Source organism: Empidonax traillii, unplaced genomic scaffold, assembly GCF_003031625.1.
Source record: "Empidonax traillii isolate 1590-97213 ecotype Southwest subspecies unplaced genomic scaffold, ASM303162v1 scaffold46:size3806547, whole genome shotgun sequence".
In the NCBI taxonomy this organism is placed as follows: Eukaryota; Metazoa; Chordata; class Aves; order Passeriformes; family Tyrannidae; genus Empidonax; species Empidonax traillii.
The window spans coordinates 724162-742636 of NW_020955239.1; the positions used below are offsets into that span (position 1 = coordinate 724162).

An 18475-nucleotide genomic window follows, 5' to 3' on the forward strand; every position below is an offset into this window, starting at 1 on the left:
AATTATGGAGAGAAAAGTAAAAGGGGAGAAAAGGGAAAGAGATGGGTAAGTGAGGAGTGAGATACAAATCCACAAAGACTCTCAAGCAAGAAGTAACAAAGGTTAGGGAGCTTTTGGGATCAGTGGAAAAATATAGACTGTAAACAAGGACAAAGAGACTGATCAAGTGGTAAGCAAAACTCTGTTATATATCATGAACAGAAAAATGTAAATGACAATTAAACACTTGTATATCTAACCCAGCTTTTGGATAGTTCTTTTCAACTAAGAAATATCAGGCTTTGCTTTAGCTAAGAGGATATCACTGCATTTTTCTAAGCAAGTATAAGAAAATATAAATGGCAAGAGAAAGGATTACTCAGCCCATTGTGTTGCAACTGAAAAGGCAAAACTAGATGTCTCATCCTGTCAAGCAAGGACTCCCTGCTTCAAGCACTACATGTCTTCTGTCATCCTGAAAAGCATCTTGATACTCCAGTCCCACACAACAACAATTCCACAACTTCCATGACCCTCCCTCGGTGAAGAATTGAGACGTGCAGCCTGCCTTGTACCTGTTCCTTTGAAATTCTCCAAAGTCCAAATGGAACACCCTCTGGCCTACTCAGGTGCACCTGCTCCTCTCTTCATGCCAAGTTTTGGGTGGCCAGGAAGACCTGTTCACCCTCTCTCAGATTGCCCAAGAGAATTTCCAAGTCTTCCTAAGACATCTGACACTTGCCAAGGTCAACTAGCAGGTCTCTTTCTTTCCCCTTCAACAGGTTCTTCAATCAAGTTTTGTTCCTTTAGGATTTCAGCATTAGCAATAACAACAAAATTACATCTGCATCTGATGACTGCATGGCCTTGCTTCCCTGGCACGTTTTTGCGCTCACTTTCCGGTGTTCAGACAAGATTCTGTCTGGATCCAGGTTCAAAAAGCCCTTCAAAGCCCATAGCTGGTGAGGTGGTTCAGGGGCAGTGTCCTGATTTAAGCCTCTCCGTGTACTAATCTGACAAAAATGCTGTAAAGACCAAAGGGTAAAGAGTTATAATTGCTTAGTATCATAATTATAGGAGGGCAAAGGGAGTTCTGCTACTTTTTAAAAATTAAAAATGTGTTCAAGTTCAAGAATGCTTCTCTGTTAAATTTACACAGAAAAATAATCTCAGCTCATAATGATGAACAATGACTTAACAGGAAAAATAAATCACAGTCAGAAGGCAGGTCACAGGACTGTGCAGTCAGTAGAAGACATAAAATATAAGAAAAGTTACAAAAGGATCACAATAAACTATCCACATTTGATGGCCTAAATCACTCTCTCTGTTAACTCCTTTACAACCCAGACATCTTCAGATGTTTCTCCCAGTCACATGTCTCCAACTACAAGTTCTAAGAAACAATTGTTGGTGATCTATTCTCTATTCTGCTACCTTCCATGAAGGGCATGGGTGCAACCTAGAGAGAATTCACTCATCTGGGATGAGGGAGTTCAGAAGTCACCTCAGGAATGTCTCATTACAATCGGATTTGCAGACTGTTTATACAGGCTCCTCTTTAGATTCCTTGCTTAGATTAAGGTCCCTGCACATGAGGCACTGAAAATACGGGTTCCAGGGAGCCATCTCTCCCAGCAGCACCCAACTACAGCCTTGTGCTGACAGGTACATTCAAAGGGCATGATGTCTTCAGTCTCATTTCTCCAAAAGCAAAAGCTGGATCAACAGTTTCTTGGAAGGTCCCAACAGTAACTGGCCATCAACTCAGACTGAGGAAGGTCCAATTAGAGTGTAAGTATTGCTTTGTGCCTATAGCTTTAACCTAAGAATTACCAAGTGATATTAAGGTTGGACTTGATCTTGAAGGTCTTTTCTTTTAATGATTCTATGATATGCCATATGCTATCATCCCCAAAGCGAGAAGTTGTATCAGGCGAGCCTGGCCACTGATCCTGACCAAGTCTTTAAAACAGATTGAGAAATCACTAGAGACAGTGGCAATGAAACAAAATGCCCATGCTAAATCAACCCCTTCTCATGGTCTTCCCACAGCAGGAATAACATGATGGTAAGTAATTATATACTTCCCTAACCTATAAACACTTTGCTCTTGGTTTTTACCAGCTTCCAAGGAATTTGTGGTGCTCAGCACCTTATCATAATGATATGGAGAGAGTTACGCATATTTTGATCTTCAAGACTTCAAATTCCAGTAAGAAATCAAAAGTAATGAAATGGACACTTTTGTTTAATAAATGAAATAACAACAATAAACCAAAAGTACAACTCCCTCAGCTTCAGTTCACCTTTTATGTATGTATGGAAGTGGTGTGACTCACAGTGAATCTCAGGGCAAGTAAGTTCGTGTGAAGACTTCTGACCAGCTAGAGGAGAACTTGGTTTTCCACAAGGCTAAAAAAGCATGAAAAAGTACAGTAGAAGACAATTAAAATGCATCACCACACTACAGCAATGCTGTGTTCTTATAATGGGCCCATTCCTTTAACAGATGTTTGAGCAGTGGGCTGCAGCCTACTATAGCTGAAACCCTCAGAAAATGGACGCGTGCATTGTTCAGTTTTTGGAAAGTACTCTGTGGCCTTTTAGAGTCATGGTGTAAATGCAAGCCGTACCTGAGGAATAATTAAGAGCCAGTGCCAACGTCTATTCCAATTCTGATTTACGGTTCTTGTCAGTATAAATACAACTGTCCTTTTCTGCCAGGGGAAGGGTGAACTGCCTTACAAAAAAAATGCAAACCAGCCCGATCTTTTACCCAGAACACTGCTGAGTAACAAATCCTTTAACCATGCCAGTTTGGGAGGCAACAACAAAGGAAACAGGCATTTTCTTCTGGGAACTGTTGCATATTTGGACTCTGAATCTTCTTCAAACTTTAAAAATGCTGATGGAATGACTGAACTCTTTCTTACTAAATTCATACAACAAACTTTTGAAAAAACTTTGTTTAAACATACAATGCATTTTGCTAGGCCTATGACACTAAGTGACAAAATACTCTCATCAACATAGTTCTTAAAGAACTTACAGTCTATTTTTGAAAATATAAACATTCAAAGGAGTTCCTACCATTCTGGATATTTAGCTAAGCTGAACTTCCTAGAACTTTAGCTATAAGTACTCAGAGGTTAAATGGACAGAAAACAGATCAAGAGCCTGGAGCTATCTTCAGAAAAGCTGGTCCCACCAGCCAGCTTTGCTTTTGATTTCAAGAAGCCAGCATTAAATGTGGGATTTCATTCTCTGCTTTGATATGCACTCCATTGTATGATCTAGTAATTTTCTGCCTCAGTTTCCCCTTCACACTAGGGAATAAATTCAGTTGTAAAATAAACTGTTGGTTTTAAATTATGTCACTGTCTCAAGAAAAAGCCCTGGATCCCTGTAACATACTTCGAAGAGGGGAGAAAACTGAAATTCCATCAGTCCTAAGACAGTCAATATCTCAGCAAGATACTAAGAGCCTTGGCATAAAGTCTGTGCCTCTAGTGAGATTTCTTGCAACTTCTGTTCATATTCTGTGAACCAGGAAACCTTCGGAAAAGGAAAACCAGATCAATTTAGAAAAGCAGGACTCTGAAGGGAGCTTAAAAGAAATCTTATATGCTGGAAATCTTCTGTTGACCATTGAAGCACAAAGTTTAAATGTTTTCAGCCAAACCTTTAAAAATACTTACACATTGTGATCTGCTCAGGGCATTTTGTCCTTTTCAAATCTAATACCAAGATACATATACTGCATTAGGTACAGAACACCAGATCAGCATTCCTGCTGAGCAGATGGAGCACAGATGGAGGATGCACCTGACCTCAATGCTAGAGCAAAATGAATTGGTATGACTTAGAATCAGTTCTAAGCATTGGGATGTCAAATGTTGCTGCCACCCAGCTCTCTATCCACCACTGCTACAATGCTGCCTGAAAGGCTCACAAAGCAGATTTTGAAGTGCCACAGCTCACATTTCAAGGTAACAGACCACATAATAAGTGGTGATGGGTTTCTTGAAAATGTTTGGTCATAATAAGCTGTTATGGTTCAGGGGTTTCTTCAAAAGAATGTCAGATATTTGTAGAGTTGGGAAAGAGCACTCAGCATGTGCAGGTAATTTTACTTACCACACCAGTATAAGCTGTCTGCACTCATGAGTCAAAATTCTTGGTTTTTCTATCCACCTGAAGTGAATCTCTCCCCTGTGAACCCCAGGGCCACAGCAGAAACTGTATAGCCAGAGAAACCTGGGCTTCCTCACAGCCCCCTCAGCCCCATGGCCCCAGATTCTGCGCTCATTCTCTTCACCTTTTTAGGTACTTGTATAGTCCACACCAGGCATCTCTCCATTTTTGCAGCAATTCTTTTTAAAGCATCCTTTAAAAATTAGAGAAATGTACATACAGGTAGGAATTGGTGACACATTAAAAAACTAAGGCTGAGGTCTGCAGTGGTATTTTGCTTCCTATTTCCTAGGAATTCAAACCAACTTCATCCACGTCATCTGCTTAAGAAGAGTGGAAGCTGAATTACCCGAATATCATGCAAAACCACTAATAAGTATTTGGCCAGTCAAAAGTTCAGATTATGTAGGCATTTTTCATTGGAATAAACAGGCTATAAAAGACACAACCCACTTTGAGATAAATGGAAATTATTCTGTATCCTAAACCAAAATAAAAATGACTGAACTTGAAGCTTCAAGTGATGCTTGGACTCCAATCTGCTTATTCCAAAGTGCAAGCGCAGGACTCAGTGTCATTTCCGCTATCACTTTCTTGTTTTCTTCTTTCTGTACCACATACCATACGACAGAACATATCATGAAACTGAGTATCATCTGGGTGCATACAACTAGGACGACTTGAGATTTTTCCAATAGAACATATGGCCATTGGAAGATGCCTATTTATCAAAAGTGAAGCACTGAAAATACAACTATTTCAATGAAATTTTGTTTAGGGAAAAAACTGAATTATCTGCTACAATCAAGTCAATATTGCATTTCAATATTGCACCTTCTACAGGGTTTTTTTATTCAGATGGAATTGCAGAATAGAAATTAAAAATAAAAGTAGAAGTTAGAACAAATGTACTAAGTTTTCAATGGACTATCAATTAATTTTTTGGAGTAAAACCAGGGGCTCCTATGCCAGAAAAGGAAGAAAACACATACCACCCCCTCCCCCTGAACCAACCCAGAGAATCCTACAGTGCTGTGAAAACCTGAAAACAAATTCTCTCCGTTCACATCTAGTTCTGCACACATGCTAAAAGAAATAAAAATCAGTTCAGCTTTGTTATGCAAATGAGAGTGGTACACTTGGAGATAGGTCTGTATTTCCTAAATGCCACGGATGCCTGCAATGTTTCAGGACCATCTGGGGAGTGGCAAGAAGAGGAAATAACATGGAAGACATACTGTGGCTTAGATAACTGGGTATACAGGACCTCCTGCCTAAACGCTACATTTATAAACTTAAGCACTATCAGTGGAGTCTATTGGAGTCCTAGGGTGACAATAATTTCTGCAGGGGCATCAGTATGTCTGTGGGCTGGGATAAAAAGGCCCCTTGCACAAGAGAATAAGTGGGCTGAGGTTGCACAGTCCCTCTGAATTTCTGCCTGACACTACAGGACTGGGCCTGCAAAAAAAGTCTTTTCTGGACTACATAACTAGAGGATGAGATTGTCCCTGCGATGTTGATTTCAGCATGGCCCAGGCTTTAAAGTGCTGCTGTGGATCAGGGCCAGATGGGTCTGTTTCCCAAAGCACCTCTACTGAGCCCAGGCCTCTTTACAAGGAGTTAGCACAAGGATCAAGCAAAGTATTTCAAAATGGAAGCATGGCAGATACCATACAGAAATATAAACTGATGTTAAACTCCCTTAACTAATTCTCAGATCTCCTTCCTGATAATATGCTAACCCTCCAGCTCTGCATTTGTCTAAACAGTATGGCTCTTGAAGAAGAAACATTACATTCTGCTCTGACTCCATGGGGGGGAGACCCATCATTCCCATAGCAATCAGAAAATGAGAGACATACGAGGACATAGTTCAGGCATGAGAAAACTCTAATTGCTGATTACTAAAGTACCATAATGTGCTAGAGAAGAAAGGATTCCTGAGAACATCAGGACAGGACATTAGCAGATTAATATTAATCTCTAGAGTTCCAGATTCATTTCCTGTCCATGTTAATGTCCTCTTGATTACTGCAGAAAACAATCATACAAAAAAGTTCAATTACAAACATGAGAAGAGACTTAAAAATATTAAAATTTTTGAAGCTTTCAACAAAATATGTATAATTAAATGAAAACCTAGGCTAATGTAATGTTAAAGTTGAGATTTTAATTGTGCAAAGGTCATGGAGTTTAGCATCAAAATTCATCAGTACGCTTAATCAGACTGGGCCAAATTCTGTTCTCAGTTACACTGGCATAAACTTAGAATATCTTTATTTCATTAAGGAGAGTTGTTTTCTTGCCATTATACATCAGTGTGCATAAACACTAGAACTTCCCACAACGTATGCAATGCAGAAAACATTACATATGTACTAAAAGGTACATTGTAGACATGAGACAAAACATAGTTAAATTGAATTACATAGCCTATGCAAAAGTTCAATTAAAAAAAAAGAAGAAGAAGAATAAAGCACTGCCTTTTCAACTGCACAAGACATTATCACTTGTCAAATTATTTCACATTGCCCAGGACAGTATGACAAAAAATTGTTTTCCATGCCTTCAAGACAGCAGAAGTATATTCACTGTACTGTTGCACAAGCAATATCTGAATCATCAGATATATTAGCATCACTGCACAACTACAGACCTATATTCAAAAGATGGCCTCATTTTGTCTATCTAACCTTGCACTGTAGTCAGACTTGCATATGCACTGTCAACTATCCACCAGAACCACATGGGACTGAGCTGTTGTCTTCCTGCAGGGAACAATGGGCTGAACCCCAAAAGCTTTTGCACCCATAAATAGACCTATTTGTGAGCTAAGTGTAGCAAGCCAGTGTGCTTGCCTGCACAAAACTGCATGTGAACAAACCTTGCTTGAACCTCATCTAAAAATCTGGTATAAAATGTCCTCATTCTCTTTTAAAAGACAACATAATTTAAAACAGGAGAAAACAGAATAATAATGTACTTTATTGGGATAAGTAGGTCATCAAAAAATAAATGCGCCTACGTTTATTGGAACGTCTAGTCCTCATAAATGGCTTAATGGATTTTTTTCAAACTTACCGAAACATTATTCACCTCTGAGCTTAGAACAAGCTTGAGAAATTTCAGCCAAAAAGGTAATTGTTTCAGAAAGTTATAAACCATCAAAGATAGGGGGCTTGCAATAAAAGTGCTATTTCAACCATAACTACAATAAATACAGCTAATGAATAAATGTGGTCTGGCAAGAACAAATAAAATATGAAAAGTCTAATGTGGCCTGCACAAAATGCAGGAAGGTAATTGAGTGAGTAAATGTCAAGTGAAGGATGATTCTGTCTTCTGAAGAATTCATCTCAGAGCAAGATTCAGTGAAGGACCTCAGGATCCAAAAGCACAATAGCTGCATTCTGAAAACCTCTCCTTATTTATTAACAGCAGCTGTCTCCAAACCCTGCAAGCAATAATGATGCATCAAAGATCACATATTCCTACAAATGCCCACACTGGTAAACTCCAGCTAAAACACTGACATGACCCTACCTTCTTTCTCTTCCATAACTTCCTGTGCTTAAACAATACTAATATACACAAACACCCAGATACAGTCTTTCCAGTGGCAACTCTTTCTGTGGTAACTCCTGTCTTAGACATCTTGGGAATCTGCAGTATGATGATGTGGACACATCACATCTTTGTGCTCTAGAACTGTACAGACAGGCAGACTCAGGCACCGCTTTCGAATAACATTATCATCTTACGACACAGTCACAAGACCCTGTCTATATAAATGCAGGTGCAGTCTCAAAAACCCCTTACAAAAGGGTAGAATTATTTAAAATGGGATTCAAATTTCCACTGTGAATAACCAGAAGATATGCATTCCCTAATGCCACCTAGATATCATGAAAATTTTCCTCTACCAATCCTTTTGGAAAAATATAGTGCAGAAATCTTGGGAGCAAAGTTAATCTTACATCACTTGGATTCAAGATACATAGACAAAAAATTACAAGAAAAGTTTCAAAACAACCACTGATTTTGCCTTGAAATCCAGCCCCATCCATACTTCAGCATGACCTTTTTGGTTCAGTTGTGGAATGTGATACTTCAAAGAGAATGTCGTTCTCCATGTCCTAAGGCATCGTTTGAGGAGGATTTGGCAAATGACAGAATAAACTGTTGTTTATTCCTCAACTGCCTGGGTGTTATGAACTTCTCCACCAAAATAAATTAACAAAATCAAACAAATTCCCAATTATGATCAACTGTAACAAGTTGTTCAACCTGTGAAACGGTAAGTGAAAAGGAATTAGAACTCCATTTCACAGCCGATACTTATACTTTCCAGGCAGTGAAGTCATGGAAGAATTTGAATGAGGAAAAGATGGGGAAGGCCCTCGTATCGTCTCAATCTTAAAAAGAAAGATGCTGTTAAGGATGCTGGACTATCATTTCTTTCACAATTCTGCTGAACTTCATACAATGCAGAAAAAGGAAAGAAAGTACATAACAAAATAAAATCACCTTAACAAGTGTTGCACTTGCAAACAGTGCCACAGTTATTTAAACATTAAACACACAAAGCTTTAGTTCAATCAAGGTCCTCCTCAAAACCTATATCTAAGCAGCCTCTTGCAGGTGTTTTACTAGCTAAAATCCCATAAATGCCTCATTTTATAATTCATTCTACCATATACTTTATATAGAATACCACCTTCATCTCTCTCTGAAAAACTTGCATTGGGAGTTGCCAGAGAACTAAACTAGCTAGCTCTGTCAAACAAAGTCTAGGAAGAAATGTAATTCAACGCTTGTGTTGTCACACCACTTTTTCAATTAAAAGGTTCGCAAAAGCTATTTCTTGCTATTTTTAAGGGTTCTGAATTGCCATTTAAGGCATAGTGAAGCTGGTGTGAATTTCTCTATCATCAACCCAACATTTTTCTTATGTGGTTCCTCTGGAAAATATCATCCAATAAAAGAGATACATATGAAATCATGGTATGTTATTTTATCTTTTAACTATTTCTTATATCATGCCATTTAAACTACTTCCAAAACACTTTCCAAGTTAAGAAAACTCCCAAATTCTTGCAAAATGTCAAGTATGTAGAATTCTTCTTTGTGTAACTGCAAGTATTCTATTGCTATTTGACATAGGTGTTTTACTGGAAAATCTCTGTCCTTTTTGATCAATTCATGACAGTAAGGGTATCTATGGCTTTGCAATTTGTAGATTCCACTTTGTCTCAGGTTTTTCTTTTGATATTTTATGATTCAAAAACCCCAAAGAATGAGACCTGTTACAAGGAGTGACATTGTCATTTAATTTGGTTTAAAAATGTGTGTTTGAAATTTTAGAATATCAACACCCTTACAGAAATACTTAACTACACACAGGGATAAAGCTCTTACTTACATGAATTATCAAAAACAAAGGGCTGGATATTTTGCAAGTATAACTTAGCATGTTTCAACTGAGATCTAAATAATCATACTGATTTTACAACATCTAAAAACGTGGCCAGACATTCTTTTGGCTAGTCGATATGCTATTTCAACAGCTTGGTGTTTTAACATTTCCTTCTTGCTTGATACTTAGAGCCATCTTTTCTCTATCAGTGTCACTAAATGTACCATTTGGAAGCACATAATAGTCAAAACATAACATAAAGGAGAGCTTTTCTCTATGCCTGGGCTTGTGACGTAGGTATCTTCTTCTGAGAGGCTGTTTATCAAGCCAAGCTATGCTGACTGTTGAATGGCTGAAGTTCATACTGCAGTTAATGTGTCTTGCTCAGTATTTCAGTGTGACTGTGAAGTCCACACCAAGCATGCCATCCTCCAAATCCATCTCATCCCTGCTCACCAAACACAGCACAATGACGACACTGTGGCTTTCAGTGCAATGCTCAATGTACAGGCTTTCTCTATCCTTTACAAAGTCAGTTGAAATGTCCTACTTTTCTAGCTCCCTCTTCTCAATATTTACATACTTCTTGGTACTTTGAGAGAAGCAGACTGGGGCCATATCACCCCCTCACGGGCTTCATACAGGAGAAGCCTAGAGGGCACACACAACTCCGGTGGGCGAGCTGGCAAGCCTTGGAGGTGGCAACAAAGATCTTTAGAGAAATTGTTATAATCAAACATAACAGCAGGCAGCAACCAGAATTTTAAAAGGCATCCAGTGCCAAAGGAACGCCCCTAACCTGTTAATGTGCTCTTGAAAATACCTTCAGGCAATCAATGACATCTTTAAACATCTAAATGCTTTTGATAATCTGGCATCCAACAACTAGATCCCTCCACTACAGTTTCTGTAAATGGGAAAAGTGACAACAGTATGAATGTGTTGCCAAACACAACATATAAAACACTGCTGTAAGGGCTGACATTCATCTCTCATCCTGAATATCGAGGTACGATCCAGAGAGGCTACACTGTCCATCATGCAGCAATCCCCTATCTGGTTCTAGGTATCAGATCATCCGTTCATGCTACAGAAATAACTGCAATCTATTTTCTTTCTGTATAAAGCACGGGTGTCTCTGAAGCTCCAGACATTATTTGCCTGAGGCAAAATTTCCATTTACTTCAAGGGTTCAGAAATCATTGTTCATTTACTTTAGTATTGTTCATCTACTTTATTAAAGCATTTGTTCCAGTTTCAAAATATAGAAAATGCCTAGTCAGTCAGATGTCTGGGTATCACCAAAAATTGGGCTGGCAGGCCCTTTTGAATCCTTGTTTTATGGAAAAAATAACTGTTCAGGAAATTGTTTCCCTTACCAAATAATGTTTACAATTCAAAGGATCTAAATAGGTTCTCCAAAAACAACAATAACAACAAAAAAGACAAAGCCAAAAAAAAAGAAATGATTAGGTCAGATAAGCAAATGGTTAAACCCAATCAGAAACCAGGGTTGCTCTCCATTTTAATTTGATTTTTCTCTCTACAAAAGAGCACAAAGCTATTCCTGAAGCATTATGAGAGTGAGGAAAGGGTTCAGGAGAGCTTTCTTCTCTGAACCTCTTTATTTGTCTGACTGGGATCAGGTAAAACAGTGTCATTAGCACTTGCTCAGCTCCAAAGTCCTGGGTGCATCATGCCCACTGGCATCTCCGGACTCCCAAGGGGGATGACTGTCTGTTGAAGTGCAATGCCAGCCTCCTCCTATTCCCCCGCTCCTGCTGGCACCCCGAGGCAAGCATCTGGGAGTGTACGCTGCCCTTCTCTGAAGCAGGTGCAAAGAATGGTAGTCAGCGTGTTTGCTCCCCATGAGCCTGCTGCAGGCAGACAGAAAAGCCTGGAAATCCCTCCAGTAACCCTCCCGGGGGAGAATGAGAATTTAGCCAAGTGCACTTAAGACCAAAATTGTTGCAGAAAGGAGACACATACACTTGCTAAAATCCGTCTGTAACATTCCCTCCCATCCTCCCCTTACTGTGGACCGATCTGGATTTCTAAAGAGTATAATTATGTCTTGCACAATGATTATGAGCTTTGGGAGCTCTCCGAGAAAATTTCCTCACCGCACATGTGGCCATTGGCTGACATACCAAACACATATCACTCTATTTTTCAAATTTTTTTTTTTTAAACTCTGAATTTTGCTGAGAGAGAGAGGCCAAAAAGAAAGGACTGACACTCAAACCCAGAGCCAGGTTCTGCACTATGTTGGTGTGTCCTGAAAGCCAAAGGGAAGAGCCATTAGAATGGCCTTTGTCTCCTAACACTGCCTCGTTCTGCCTTCCCAGTGCCAACAGCAGGGCGTCTAATCTATCTGTACATTACCAACAGATCCTATACCAAGCATTCACAAATGCTTGATTTGCCCCGCTTACGTTATGTTTTTCTTTAACTCCCGTATGAAATAGATTCTGTCTTCCCTAGAGCAGATGTTCAGAATTCACTGTATGGCCATGCAATGACACCAAGGTTTACAATCATCGTCAAGCTATCTGGAAGCTTTAAAAAAAAAAAACCACCCTACTGACTGGCAAAATGCTAACAGCAAAAATTACTATAATACACTATTCCTCCTTTCTAAATGCATCACTGATGGGCTGGACATCAACTTTGTCAATGGGAGATGCCTTTGTACTGAGTACAATTAATGTTTTTATTAGAAAAAAAAAATCTTTCCTAAATGAGAGAACACATTGTCCACTCATGTGAAAATGGCACCACTATTTGTCACAAATGATACAGCCAGTCAAGAATAAAAGAAATTATTTTACCTGCATGCTGTGAAAATTTCAAGGCACCTGCACTTGGTAAAATGGAAGGCATCTAAGAATAGCATCAGTCAGATTGTATGGCTGAGGGTAATGGACATCATCCTTTTTCCCATCCCAGTCACCATCTTTCCCATTTCCAAAGGGCCTCCAAAGATGAAAATGAATTTGACAATCATTTTGCAAGACAAACTGATCCTGATTCTTCCAGTCACTTTGCAATTCACTGCAGATGGTAAGAGTGAGATGTTTACTGGCTGGCAGGTAATGAGCCTCGTTGTAGATAATAGTGATGGACGGGCAATCTTGCCTGCTGACAAGGAGGCAACTCAACATGGGCACATGGCATTCATCCATGACTTCATGTAAAAGGATAGCTGTGACAACGTACACAGGTTATAAACTACCCTCCTCTGTTAATGTCAGCATGCAGCTATACTTAAGCCTTTCCAGTTCACATTTAAGTAGCGTAGAATTGATCCTGATTGTCCATGAAAGTAGAACAGCCAGATTTGTGACCTAATGTTTACTCTTCTATAAGAAGAAACTTGATCTGTTTAAACATCTAGATATTCCCTCTTCCCAGGTAATGCCATTCATCACAGCTGTCAGTGCTTCTTTAAAAGAGAAATGACCCTCAGGCGTAGTATAAAACTCCATGAAAGAACTACGTACACCTTTGCCAAAAGAAGAAATAGCGCCTTTTTTCACTGGGCTTGTATACACATTGTGAAAGGCCTACACACACTGAATTATAAATCAGTATTTCCATTTCCATCCCCACCCCCATATAAAGCAACTCGTATTAAGACCTACACACTGCCCTGTTTTTTTTTTTAATCTCAGACATAAGGGCAGTGGATTTGGACAAGCTCAGCCATTTGATGAGATCTTCTTAAACAGCTGGTTCCAAGGGAAAACCAGAGTAATTCAGAAATGCAATGGAAGATAACAGAAAAGCCCTAACTCCATTTCTTCTCTCCTTGTAACTTTATGAAGTAAAAATTAAAAAATCATACACTCAACCAAATACCACCAATGTCTTTTGTTTCACCATAATATATTTCACTTGAAGAAAATGGGCATGGCTAAAATTCATAAAATATACACTTAACAAATGTATTTGTTTTTATATATATGTGTAACTACACACACATTTAAACACGGATATTGTTATTCTACAGATAGACACTTGCTCTTAATTCTCCTATTCTGAATCAAACTTTCTTTCCCTCCTTCCCTGGTGAAATCTGATCATTTGTACTGTACCCGGGCTTCAAGACGTGATAAACGATCCCAGTGCTATGCAAGTTTCATCCAAAACCTGTCTCTTCATAGATTCACTCCACATATTCTTTTTACTTTAAAGACTCATGTGATCATCTCTTTGATCCTTTCTCCCTCAGCTCTATTAGGGGCACCATCTCTTCAGGGCTTGAAGCTTATAAAAAGACCACCATATTTTGATATGCCTTTGATGTTGTCTTCCAAAGTATCTTTGATTTTTAAGTTCTGTTCAACTCTTTCACCATTAACCTTGATTTCACTTAGGAATTAACAGATCCATAGTTTCATTGGAGGGCTAATTTAGAAATTCTGTTTTCTCTGGCACTGTCTTCCCTCTCTTAGCTGGAAAGCCAGGTAAAACAGCACAAAGAAACTGACTAGTGTTTTAAAAAAAAAAAAAAAAAAAGGAAAACAAAAAAGGAACTACATTAGATAAGCTAATACCTTTCTTGAGTTTTGAGTTATGCTTACTGAACAACTCTCTTACTGAATCATTAAGCTGCCAGCAAATGAAGTGGTTCTGCAGGATGATAATGAGCCACATAGACCTTCCACAAGGCCACTGGTGACCGAGAGCTGTTACTAATGGATGTTACTCAGTAGGACTGAGGTCTCAGTCCTGTGCTTGGAGACTGTCTCCCCTACGTAGGACACTTGCATTTCCCCTTCCTTTGACACTCAGAAAAGATGCTGAAGCTGAAAAGGCCAAAGGAACTATACAATTTGAAGTAAACTAAACACAGAGCAGCAAAACACATTCTCAAAAGGAGAAACTGGCACTGTCTTTCAAGCCTCTTTAGTAGGTATTTTCAATTTTTAGCTTATGATATTTGAGATTTATTCCCTCTCCTCAGGCATCACTAAGTGCGACTGAAGATTCATTTTTGCTGGTATAAAGAGACAGATGAAGGCTAAAACCAGGTCAGCCATACACACGTGCACACACCCTCTCCTGCCCCTTCTCCCCTTCCCCCCCCCCCTCAGATTTATTTATACATCCTAACTACGTTCAGGTGACATTCAGATACATTTCAGGTTCTTGAAAAAAAATGAGCTCCTTCTACAGGAGCTGTATCTCAGCCTGCCTTTCCTTTATTTAAAACTATCCTGCTTTTCCTCCACAACACTATTTCCTATTCGTTAGAGGAACAACTTAGAAGACTTTACTCCCTCTCCTCACTTAAATAAAACTGCTTCTGATGGAAATGAACACACGTAGTCCTTGCAGCAGCTGGCATGGGCATGCCTATCCTTTTCAGTAACTGCATAGGGCTATCACTGCAGCCTGTTGCCCTTGCTAAGGCACCAGCAGCACAGTTTAAGGGTTCCTTCCCAAGAGCACTCGTAATGCTACCACAATAATCATTCTGGGCTAACACTCTAACACCTAACCCTGGGGACACCCGGAGCTTCTGATAAGACACTGCGATGAGAGAATCCAAATGCAGCTCATCAGATATGTGCCCTTTCCAGTGATCCTTCCTATCACTCATCGCACTTGCTATCTAAAACATCTTTGGCACAGAAGCACAGGCTGGGCGCTACATGACCCATTCACAGCACTTCTCACCCTCCACCGCTCAAGCGCACAGTCTAACGTTGCAGCGAGAGAGTCCCACCCAGGGATCCCTGCGTAGCCCCATGGCCCGGCACAGTTCCTACTGTATCACGCCTTTCCCAGAATCTTAGCCCCGCTGGAAAGCATTCAGCATTGAGAGGACCCATCTTTATGCTGATAACACTAAAATATAAAATAATGCCAACAGCTGGTGCTACAAATGGCTTTTAAAAACGATGTTCATTCACTAAAATTCCTCTTGCTACTTTTGACATGAAACACGCAGTCTCTAATTATTCTGATCAAGACGGTGAAATACAAAAACAAACTTTAATTGTGTTTAACAGATATTTAATCAGGACTCACTGAACTACAGATTAAAGCTGAAATTCATAAACCATAATTACCCAATTGTCGCAAGCTTTTTGGTCCACATTCTGCTTCCGTCTGGGCGTCTGGCACTTTGCCCCGAATTTCTTTTAGTGTCTTCTCAGTTTCATTGCTGTTCATGTTTTCCAGCAGAGATTTAGCACAGATTATAAAATATCTGTTCTTGGCAACTTTATTAGTTGTTTTTTTCTCAAAAAGATTAAATCCCACCTATCCCCATTCTGGGGCTGAATGAACGGGCATATACTATGAGTTATTTCTTGTCATAAGCTGTCCTTTCCACCTGCCAAGGCCCATGGTATTCACCTATTCTACTCAGGTTCCAATTCCCTGACCATGGCCAGGCTACCAGAGCATCATCCAGATATTGCTTTGAGTATGCCATCCAACATACCTACCAAGAATTACTCCTTCATTTCTCCAAAGACAGAAGTGGGGACCATATGGTTTCCTGTTTTGGTAGGGGCTTTCTTATGTGCTTGACAGTCTGTATTTATATGTAAGAAGACACGGTAAAAGCAATAAACTTCCCATAGGAAGGAGAGAGTGGTAAAGTATGTGCTAACCACCAGTTCCTCAGGGAATTAACTACATGGATTCAGAGTGCCTCCCAAGAAAATTACAGACTGTCCTCTAGCACAGAGAGACTGATTGTGCCACAGAAGCATGGCCGTTGACAGCAATTTTCTGGGGACCTCTGTACATTGTGCGCGGGTTACGTGGGCACTCCAAAGGCAAGGATTCTCTCCCCAGGAAGCATTCTCAGGACCTTGCAAGGGAAGATTATGTGGCCTTTCAGACACAGGAAAAACAGCTTATCAAACTGCAGTCCGAGTGGTGAACAACAAAGATATTTCACCTTATCAGAACAGCGAAGGACATTCCCGTGCTGGCACCAGGCCACACACCCAGCCTGCTCAGTTGGGGTGAAACACACAATTCCTGTTGGCCCTAATGCCTCTGAAATTTGGGGCATGAGACAAGATAAGGGGAGATATGGGGAAAAGATGACACTGTGGAAGATGGGATCTCAACTCTCTGTTGAAGATAGAAAGAAGAGTGAGCTTGATTAAAAACCAGAATGGCCTTCCCTGCATACCTGGTATTACTTTTCCTCTTAAGAGCTGGAGTATTCTTGAAGAATTCTATATTTGGGTGAAGATATATGGAACCACATACTGAAGTTCTGTCAGAGGTATTTGTCCTTTGTGGTCATTCATAAAGTTCAAAGAATTTTCTGACAAGAAGTATGAGAGTATAGGCTAAACCTTTACCTATTTCTTTGGACCTGTTCTTAGCTAACATGCAAAACATACATGCCTTTCTAAAATGTTTTTTTCATCTTTCAGATATTTTTCATCATCAAAAATAGTATTTCATACATTTATTTCTATCATGGTCATGATGCCCCATCTTCACTTCCACTTAAGAGCCAGACACTGAATAATCATACCTTCCTCATCAGCTTCTTCAGATCAGGTCTTAAACAAGAAGCAGTGTACCACCTTAGTAGTCACTGTTGCATGTATATCAAACTTTTTGTTTGTTTGCTTTTGAAACCTCCTCTGAAGCTTTCGTGACTTGAAGGTCTCTGCAAGAACCTGTATCTCACATTTCACAGCAGTCAGATACCAGCATGTGAACACAGAGAGACCGAGAGAAGTATGCTATTTCTTCTGTTTCTTTTCGCACATAAGAGAGATTTGATTCTTCTTTTGTCATGCACAGTCTGAAGGCCAATCATAGTTAGGTCTTTGCAGCCTATGCAGAAGTCTGACAAGAACACAGGATGGTTGATGACTTGCCATACAAGGTAGGCCTGATTTTTCACAGAAAAATTGTTTTCCAGTTTGGCACAATTGTTTGTCCAAGGGTTTCAAGCTCCGTATTTAAGCAGCGATAAAGAAATTGCTATCCAGTGTTAGTGTCATTCTTCATTCAGACTGTTCCTCTGAAAATAGCCTACAGCCTTTGAGATGCAAAATGTATCGTTTTAATGTAGTCAAGGTCCCTGCTTGCTACATTGCTAAATCTATTTAGCAGATTCTTCTTGCTATAATCTGTCCCCAGACCTGAGGAAGCTCGGTGATTTTAAGTGTTTTAAGCTAATGATAATGGTTAGTGCTGAGAACAGATGTACCTGGCTGTGGTGTGATCTATTCTATTAGGCTGTTAGGAGCTGTGTATTCATATTGACTTAACATTTTATGTCTGTTTTCAAGGTGTGATGGCTGCATGGGGTGTAGTCTAGCTTTTTCCCCCTGACATATGATGTATCATGATATCTGTACTTTTGATACATGGTGACTGCACAGAGAGATGAAGAACATGTGCGTGTTTGTTTTCCTGCCTTCCTAAGACTCTGTATGTCTATTTTTGCTGTCCACTGGCATGATTATGGGAAGCAGTAATGTATACCTGTATTCATACTAGACCATAACCCAGGAAATGGCTACACAGATTAGATGTGCATGCAGAGGGTTTGATGACTATGCTACTTATCACAGAGGTTTACTTTCCCTGGTGTGAAGGCATTGTGCATGACTGAATTCCCTGTAATTGGTGGCTGCACGGATAACGTGCCAAGTAGAAGCTGCTTTACTATTCTTCTCTATCCGTAACACAACAGAATGTAAAACTCCTCGGTCATATCAATAAATGGTGCTTCCCTTCCTTTCAGCACAATGAAGTGAAATTTCCGCTGAGAATTATTTTGCTGATCATATTGCAGGCTTGGTCTTGCCATTCACAAACATCTGCTATTGCCACCCTCTGGGGACAATGCACTATTTGGGCTGTGCTGTAGAGGAGGTCCTG

General features: G+C 39.8%; 1 protein-coding gene across 13 annotated transcripts in view; it reads right to left on the bottom strand.

The window, feature by feature from the left end:
- ZBTB20 (zinc finger and BTB domain containing 20) overlaps window positions 1–18475 on the bottom strand; it is a 502030-nt gene that overhangs the window by 157747 nt on the left and 325808 nt on the right. The window lies entirely within an intron of this gene.